The following is a 9647-nucleotide window of genomic DNA, read 5'->3' as shown; positions in this document are numbered from 1 at the left end:
GTAAAATAGCTGGTGTATATTGGATATGCAGCAGGAACACTACTGTAAAATAGCTGGTGTATATTGGATATGCAGCAGGAACACTACTGTAAAACAGCTGGTGTATATTGGATATGCAGCAGGAACACTACTGTAAAATAGCTGGTGTATGTTGGATATGCAGCAGGAACACTACTGTAAAATAGCTGGTGTATATTGGATATGCAGCAGGAACACTACTGTAAAATAGCTGGTGTATATTGGATATGCAGCAGGAAAACACTACTGTAAAATAGCTGGTGTATATTGGATATGCAGCAGGAACACTACTGTAAAATAGCTGGTGTATATTGGATATGCAGCAGGAACACTACTGTAAAATAGCTGGTGTATATTGGATATGCAGCAGGAACACTACTGTAAAATAGCTGGTGTATATTGGATATGCAGCAGGAAGACTACTGTAAAATATCTGGTGTATATTGGATATGCAGCAGGAAAACTACTGTAAAATAGCTGGTGTATATTGGATAGCAGCAGGAACACTACTGTAAAATATCTGGTGTATATTGATATGCAGCAGGAACACTACTGTAAAATAGCTGGTGTATATTGGATATGCAGCAGGAACACTACTGTAAAATAGCTGGTGTATGTTGGATATGCAGCAGGAACACTACTGTAAAATAGCTGGTGTATGTTGGATATGCAGCAGGAACACTACTGTAAAATAGCTGGTGTATATTGGATATGCAGCAGGAACACTACTGTAAAATAGCTGGTGTATATTGGATATGCAGCAGGAACACTACTGTAAAATAGCTGGTGTATATTGGATATGCAGCAGGAAGACTACTGTAAAATAGCTGGTGTATATTGGATATGCATCAGAACACTACTGTAAAATAGCTGGTGTATATTGAACACTATGCAGCAGGAAGACTACTGTAAAATAGCTGGTGTATATTGATATGAGGCAGGAACACTACTGTAAAATAGCTGGTGTATATTGGATATGCAGCAGGAACACTACTGTAAAATAGCTGGTGTATATTGATATGCAGCAGGAACACTACTGTAAAATAGCTGGTGTATGTTGGATATGCAGCAGGAACACTACTGTAAAATAGCTGGTGTATGTTGGATATGCAGCAGAAACACTACTGTAAAAATAGCTGGTGTATATTGGATATGCAGCAAGAACTACTGTAAAATAGCTGGTGTATATTGGATATGCAGCAGGAACACTACTGTAAAATAGCTGGTGTATATTGGATATGCAGCAGGAACACTACTGTAAAATAGCTGGTGTATATTGGATATGCAGCAGGAAGACTACTGTAAAATAGCTGGTGTATATTGGATATGCATCAGGAACACTACTGTAAAATAGCTGGTGTATATTGGATATGCAGCAGGAAGACTACTGTAAAATAGCTGGTGTATATTGGATATGCAGCAGGAAAACTACTGTAAAATAGCTGGTGTATATTGGATATGCAGCAGGAACACTACTGTAAAATAGCTGGTGTATATTGGATATGCAGCAGGAACACTACTGTAAAATAGCTGGTGTATATTGATATGCAGCAGGAACACTACTGTAAAATAGCTGGTGTATGTTGGATATGCAGCAGAAACACTACTGTAAAATAGCTGGTGTATATTGGATATGCAGCAGGAAGACTACTGTAAAATAGCTGGTGTATATTGGATATGCAGCAGGAACACTACTGTAAAATAGCTGGTGTATATTGGATATGCAGCAGGAACACTACTGTAAAATAGCTGGTGTATATTGGATATGCAGCAGAAACACTACTGTAAAATAGCTGGTGTATATTGGATAGGCAGCAGGAAAACTACTGTAAAATAGCTGTGTATATTGGATATGCAGCAGGAACACTACTGTAAAATAGCTTGTGGTGATACCTCTAGTGGTTACTATGGTTGTGGTTATACCCTAGTGGTTACTATGGTTGTGGTGATACCTCTATATTGGATGGTTAAAATAGCTAGTGGTTACTATGGTTGTGGTTATACAGTGGTTACTATGGTTGTGGTTATACCTCTAGTGGTTACTATGGTTGTGGTGGTACCTCTAGTGGTTACTATGGTTGTGGTGATACCTAGTGGTTACTATGGTTGTGGTGATACCTCTAGTGGTTACTATGGTTGTGGTGATACCTCTAGTGGTTACTATGGTTGTGGTGATACCTCTAGTGATTACTATGGTTGTGGTGATACCTCTAGTGGTTACTATGGTTGTGGTGATACCTCTAGTAGTTACTATGGTTGTGGTGGTACCTCTAGTGGTTACTATGGTTGTGGTGATACCTCTAGTGGTTACCATGGTTGTGGTGACACCTCTAGTGGTTACCATGGTTGTGGTGACACCTCTAGTGGTTACCATGGTTGTGGTGATAACTCTAGTGGTTACCGTGGTTGTGGTGACACCTCTAGTGGTTACCATGGTTGTGGTGATACCTCTAGTGGTTACCAAGGCTGTGGTGATATCTCTAGTGGTTACCATGGCTGTGGTGATACCTCTAGTGGTTACCATGGCTGTGGTGATATCTCTAGTGGTTACCATGGTTGTGGTGACACCTCTAGTGGTTACCATGGTTGTGGTGATATCTCTAGTGGTTACCATGGTTGTGGTGGTACCTCTAGTGGTTACCATGGTTGTTGTGATACCTCTAGTGGTTACCATGGTTGTGGTGGTACCTCTAGTGGTTACCATGGTTGTGGTGGTACCTCTAGTGGTTACCATGGTTGTGGTGGTACCTCTAGTGGTTACCATGGTTGTAGTGGTACCTCTAGTGGTTACCATGGTTGTGGTGGTACCTCTAGTGGTTACCATGGTTGTGGTGATAACTCTAGTGGTTACCATGGTTGTGGTGACACCTCTAGTGGTTACCATGGTTGTGGTGATACCTCTAGTGGTTACCATGGCTGTGGTGATATCCCTAGTGGTTACCATGGCTGTGGTGATACCTCTAGTGGTTACCATGGCTGTGGTGATATCCCTAGTGGTTACCATGGCTGTGGTGATACCTCTAGTGGTTACCATGGTTGTGGTGTGGATGAGAGTAGATGTGAAGAGAGGCAGTTAGAAGGTACCTGTTTTATTGGAGATCCAGAGGATGACTTCTGATGATTTGTAAGTCGAATTCCCCACTGCTAAAGTCAGAGGAATCTGCCACTGGAGACTAGAGGGGATAGGTGGGAGGGGATAGGTGGGAGGGGATAGGTGGGAGGATAGGATGGGGAGAGAGGGGGAGAGAGATAGGGAGAGACAGAGAGAGAGAGAGAGAAGAGAGAGAAAGAGAGAATAGTAAAATTTCACAGTGTTCCATCACAGCAGCAAGATATGTGACCGGTTGCCACAAGAAGAGGTCAACCAGTGAAGAACAAATTCCATTGTAAATACAACCAGTATTAATGTTTATTTATTTACTTTTGTCCTTTAACTATTTGCACATCATTACAACACGGTATATATTCAGAATATGACATTTAATATGTCTTAAATCTTTATAACTTTTGTAAGTGTAATGTTTATTGTACATTTGTAAAGTGCGGTACATCAGATAAACTGATGCAGTACCAAGCAGAATAATAATGCTTGGTACTGCTAATAATAATTGGTACAGTAATAATGCTCGCTCTCTCTCCATCTCTCTCCTCTCCATCCCTCCCCCTCTCTCTCTCTCTCCCTCCTCTCTCTCTCCTCCTCTCTCTCTCCCTCTCTCTCTCTCTCTCCCTCTCTCTCTCTCTCTCTCTCTCTCTCTCTCTCTCCATCTCCTCTCTCTCTCTCTCTCTCTCTCTCTCTCTCTCTCTCTCTCTCTCTCTCTCTCTCTCTCTCTGTCTCTCTCCCCCTCTCTTTCCTCTCTCTCTCCGTCCAGGGATTGGATTTTCTTAATCTTAAGGAGCTGTGACACCTCGTTGAATTCTCTCTTCTTCTCTTTGTCGGCCGCTGGGCCTCCTGATGAGACATATAGAAGATGACTGTTAACTAAGGACTGGCAGGCCTTCCAAATGACATCCTATTCCATATTAGGGCTTCAAACCCAGGGTAGGATACATTAGGGGTTCAGACCCATGGTAGGATACATTAGGGGTTCAGACCCATGGTAGGGATACATTAGGGCTTCAAACCCATGGTAGGATACATTAGGGGTTCAAACCCAGGGTAGGGATACATTAGGCTTCAGACCCATGGTAGGTTACATTAGGCTTCAAACCCATGGTAGGATACATTAGGGCTTCAGACCCAGGGTAGGATACATTAGGGGTTCAGACCCATGGTAGGATACATTAGGCTTCAGACCCATGGTAGGTTACATTATGGGTTCAGACCCATGGTAGGATACATTAGGGGTTCAGACCCATGGTAGGATACATTAGGGCTTCAGACCCATGGTAGGATACATTAGGGCTTCAAACCCATGGTAGGATACATTAGGGGTTCAGACCCATGGTAGGATACATTAGGGGTTCAGACCCATGGTAGGTTACATGGTAGGGGCTTCAAACCATGGTAGGATACATTAGGGCTTCAGACCCATGGTAGGATACATTAGGGGTTCAGACCCATGGTAGGTTACATTCGGCTTCAGACCCATGGTAGGATACATTAGGGGTTCAGACCCAGGGTAGGATACATTAGGGCTTCAAACCCATGGTAGGATACATTAGGGGTTCAGACCCATGGTAGGATACATTAGGGCTTCAGACCCATGGTCATTAGGGGTTCAGACCCATGGTAGGATACATTAGGGGTTCAGACACATGGTAGGTTACATTAGGGGTTCAGAACCATGGTAGGATACATTAGGGCTTCAGACCCATGGTAGGATACATTAGCGCTTCAGACCCATGGTAGGATACATTAGGGGTTCAGACCCATGGTAGGATACATTAGGGCTTCAGACCCATGGTAGGATACATTAGGGGTTCAGACCCATGGTAGGATACATTAGGGGTTCAGACCCATGGTGGTCTGAACATTAGGGGTTCAGACCCATGGTAGGATACATTAGGGCTTCAGACCCATGGTAGGTTACATTGGGCTTCAGACCCCATGGTAGGAACATTTGGGGTTCTCCTAGTCCCATGGTAGGTTAACATTAGGGCTTCAGACCCATGGTAGGATACATTAGGGCTTCAGACCCATGGTAGGATACATTAGGGCTTCCAGACCCATGGTAGGATACATTAGGGGGGACAGACCCATGGTAGGTTACATTAGGGGTTCAGAACCATGGTAGGATACATTAGGGCTTCAGACCCATGGTAGGTTACATTAGGGCTTCAGACCCATGGTAGGATACAAATTAGGGGTTCAAACCCATGATAGTAGGGGTAGACCCATGGTAGGATACATTAGGTTCAGACCCATGGTAGGATACATTAGGGGTTCAGACCCATGGTAGGATACATTAGGGGGACCCATGGTAGGATTATCCGGTTAGGGCTTCAGACCCATGGTAGGATACATTAGGGTTCAGACCCATGGTAGGATACATTAGGGGTTCAGACCCATGGTAGGATACATTAGGGCTTCAGACCCATAGGATACATTAGGGGTTCAGACCCATGGTAGGATACATTAGGGGTTCAGACCCATGGTAGGATACATTAGGGGTTCAGACCCATGGTAGGATACATGAGTACATTACGATTTCAGGATCTGACTGAACACCACTGCTCCTCTGTACTGTACCCCCCACTCCCCCTCACGCACGCACACACAGACCTACACACACACACACACACACGCACACACACAACGCTGTCTGACCAACTGTTTCTACCGCCCCTAGACTCCTCCATGACGCCTGCTGGTCTGAATTAATGTCTGTCAAAATCAAAATGGCCGCTGTACACCTGGGTGTGCAAACTGGCTCTTCTGTTAACTGCCTTCTCTAGATTACCTCCATCAACAGGACGCCCATGTCAGGTGGAGGGAATGATTTGAGGACCAGAGAGGTGGGATTGCAACCACTGAGCAATTAACTCCTAAATCTTTCTCACACACACACACAGACAGAGTGGGGAGGACTGAGCAAATGAACTATTTTTGTTATCTAAGAGAAGGAGGGAGGGGAACCTGGTGTGTCTCTGTCTGAAGTATTCATTGTTCGGCTCCTAACAACCTTAATTACGCTGATTTGATGACTCAATTACGTTGATTATCCGGTTTGATGAAACCAGATGCCTGTGGGGTCAATGCATTCTGAATATCACAGGGATCACGATCAAGAGAGAGTTATCTCTGGATGCAGCCTGGCCTCATAGGCATCTAGTAACATATAAATGTAAATCCGACACGTTCAGACCTAGTACCATATGTTACGTTTGGTATTGATCAAACCTAGACATAACCCATCTAGCTAACATTTCCTCTTACCTAACCTTATCCAACTTTTAGTTAACTCTAACATCAACCCGACCTAATAGCCACATTTAGTTTTTTCAACCTAGCTAATGTTAGCCACAACAAATTGGCATTCGTAACATAACATACATTTGCAAAAATCAGACCATATTGTAAATGTAGCAAATTTGTAACATCAAACCTAATTGCAATACCTAACATATCAAATACGAAATGGATTAAACATCCACAAACAAATACATAATACCAAACGTAACATATCATTGCTCTGACCAGGTTGGTGACATGAGTCAATCATCAGACTGTGGACCTAATACCAACATGTAGTTAATCTATCATCAAACCTAGACCTAATACCAACATGTAGTTAATCTATCATCAAACCTAGACCCTAATACCAACATGACTATCATAAAACCTAGACCTAATACCAACATGTAGTTAATCTATCATCAAACCTAGACCTAATACCAACATGTAGTTAATCTATCATCAAACCTAGACCTAATACCAACATGTAGTTAATCTATCATCAAACCTAGACCTAATACCAACATATAGTTAATCTATCATCAAACCTAGACCTAATACCAACATGTAGTTAATCTATCATCAAACCTAGACCTAATACCAACATGTAGTTAATCTATCATCAAACCTAGACCTAATACCAACATGTAGTTAATCTATCATCAAACCTAGACCTAATACCAACATGTAGTTAATCTATCATCAAACCTAGACCTAATACCTAGACCTAGACCTAATACCAACATGTAGTTAATCTATCATCAAACCTAGACCTAATACCAACATGTAGTTAATCTATCATCAAACCTAGACCTAATACCTAGACCTAGACCTAATACCAACATGTAGTTAATCTATTATCAAACCTAGACCTAATACCAACATGTAGTTAATCTATCATCAAACCTAGACCTAATACCAACATGTAGTTAATCTATCATCAAACCTAGACCTAATACCAACATGTAGTTAATCTATCATCAAACCTAGACCTAATACCAACATGTAGTTAATCTATCATCAAAGTACTATATGATTAGACCTAGATAATACCAACATGTAGTTAATCTATCATCAAACCTAGACCCTATGATACCAACATGTAGTTAATCTATCATCAAACCTAGACCTAATACCAACATGTAGTTAATCTATCATCAAACCTAGACCTAATACCAACATGTAGTTAATCTATCATCAAAACTAGACCTAATACCAACATGTAGTTAATCTATCATCAAACCTAGACCTAATACCAACATATAGTTAATCTATCATCAAACCTAGACCTAATACCTATGACCTAGACCAGGATATAGTTAATCTATCATCAAACCAAGACTATAATACCAACATGTAGTTAATCTATCATCAAACCCTCTGATTACTGTGTGATCAAACCTAATAATACCAACATGTAGTTAATCTACCATCAAACCTAGACCTAATACCAAGGAATCATGTAGTTAATCTATCATCAAACCTAGACCTAATACCAACATATTACTCTATCATTAAATCTACCATTACTGTGTGAAACCAAGACTTAATACCAACATGAGTTACTATGATTAACCAGGACATATAGTTAATCTACCATCAAACCTAGACCTAATATCAACATTATAGAGAAACCAACAATCCCTGCATTAATATACATAGTGAGGATGTTATCATTAGAATGAAGGGGATCAACCATATTACCATAACCAGTCACGGAGTTGGTGGTGATGAAATATTATATGTTAAAAGAAAAAATGATTATACCAAAATTAAATATGGGTACTATATGATTAACCAGGGGGGAAAATCCTCTGAGTACTAATGACAGAATCAATCCTCTGAGTACTATATGATTAACGAGGAGGAACAATCCTCTGAGTACTATATGAAACCAGGAGCACTTACACATTTATCTGGGGCAAAAGCCTGCTTTTCTGATTAACCAGCAACACATTTCCATTACTGCTGTGATTAACCAGGAGGATGAGTACCTCTGATTACTGTGTGATTAACCAGGCCTGTTCAACCCCTGATTACTATGTGATTAACCAGGCCTGTTCAATCCTCTGAGTACTATGTGATTAACCAGGAGGATCAATCCTCTGAGTACTATATGATTAACCAAGAGGAACAAACCTCTGATTACTGTATGATTAACCAAGAGGAACAATCCTCTGATTACTATGTAATTAACCAGAGGAACAATCCTCTGATTACTATGTGATTAACCAGAGGATCAATCCTCTGATTACTGTGAGGATGATTAACCAGAGGAACAATCCTCTGATTACTATGTGATTAACCAGGAGAACAATCCTCTGATTACTGTATGATTAACCAGGAGGAACAATCCTCTGAGTACTGTGTGATTAACCAGGAGGATCAATCCTCTGATTACTATATGAGTAACCAGGAGGAACAATCCTCTGATTACTATATGATTAACCAGGAGGATCAATCCTCTGATTACTGTGTGATTAACCAACCAGGAGGAACAATCCTCTGATTACTATATGATTAACCAGGAGGATCAATCCTTCTGATTACTGTATGATTAACCAGGAGGATCATTACTGTATGATTAACCAGAAGATCAATGATTACTGTGTGATTAACCAGGAGGAACAATCCTCTGATTACTGTATGAAGAACAATTAACTATATGATAACTGGAACAATCCTCTGATTACTATATGATTAACCAGGAGGATCAATCCTCTGATTACTGTGTGATTAACCAGAGGATCAATAACTATGATTAACCAGGAGGATCAATCCTCTGATTACTGTGTGATTAACCAGTCAATCCTCTGATTACTGTATGATTAACCAGGAGGATCAATCCTCTGATTACTGTGTGATTAACAGCAATCCTCTGATTACTGTGTGATTAACCAGAGGATCAATCCTCTGATTACTGAACACAATCCTCAAGCAGCTGGAACTCATAACAGAACACCATAATGCTGGAGTTAAGCTGAGAGGTTTTAGTGCTGAACATGAACATCAGAGAGAAGACGAGTCAAGCTTTTAGTTTAACTTTTAACTGTTGACGCTGTCACACAAATGACTTTTGTAATTGTGGCTCTGTGACAAGATCCAGTTGAGACTCAGCCCAGCAACTACCTTGTTTGAACTGCTATGTAGTTAACTGTGATTCTATTTTGTCTGGTCTGTCCTCTGGTCTGGACCTCGTCTGGATTAGTCTAGTCTGGTCTGGCCCAGTCTGGTC

At 41.2% G+C, this 9647-nt stretch overlaps 1 protein-coding gene across 1 annotated transcript in view; it reads right to left on the bottom strand.

The window, feature by feature from the left end:
- LOC127925366 (thyrotropin-releasing hormone-degrading ectoenzyme-like) overlaps window positions 1–3191 on the bottom strand; it is a 78168-nt gene extending 74977 nt beyond the window's left edge. The window contains exon 1 of the mRNA XM_052510257.1: window positions 3103–3191. The gene's annotated coding sequence lies outside the window, so the exon portion shown is untranslated. The remainder of the gene's footprint in view (window positions 1–3102) is intronic.
- Between the last annotated feature and the right edge of the window lie 6456 nt (window positions 3192–9647).

The sequence above is a fragment of the Oncorhynchus keta genome, unplaced genomic scaffold, assembly GCF_023373465.1.
Source record: "Oncorhynchus keta strain PuntledgeMale-10-30-2019 unplaced genomic scaffold, Oket_V2 Un_contig_5502_pilon_pilon, whole genome shotgun sequence".
NCBI classification, from domain to species: domain Eukaryota; kingdom Metazoa; phylum Chordata; class Actinopteri; order Salmoniformes; family Salmonidae; genus Oncorhynchus; species Oncorhynchus keta.
Note: the sequence above shows the minus strand (reverse complement) of the source record. Positions and strands in the feature narration are given on the sequence as shown.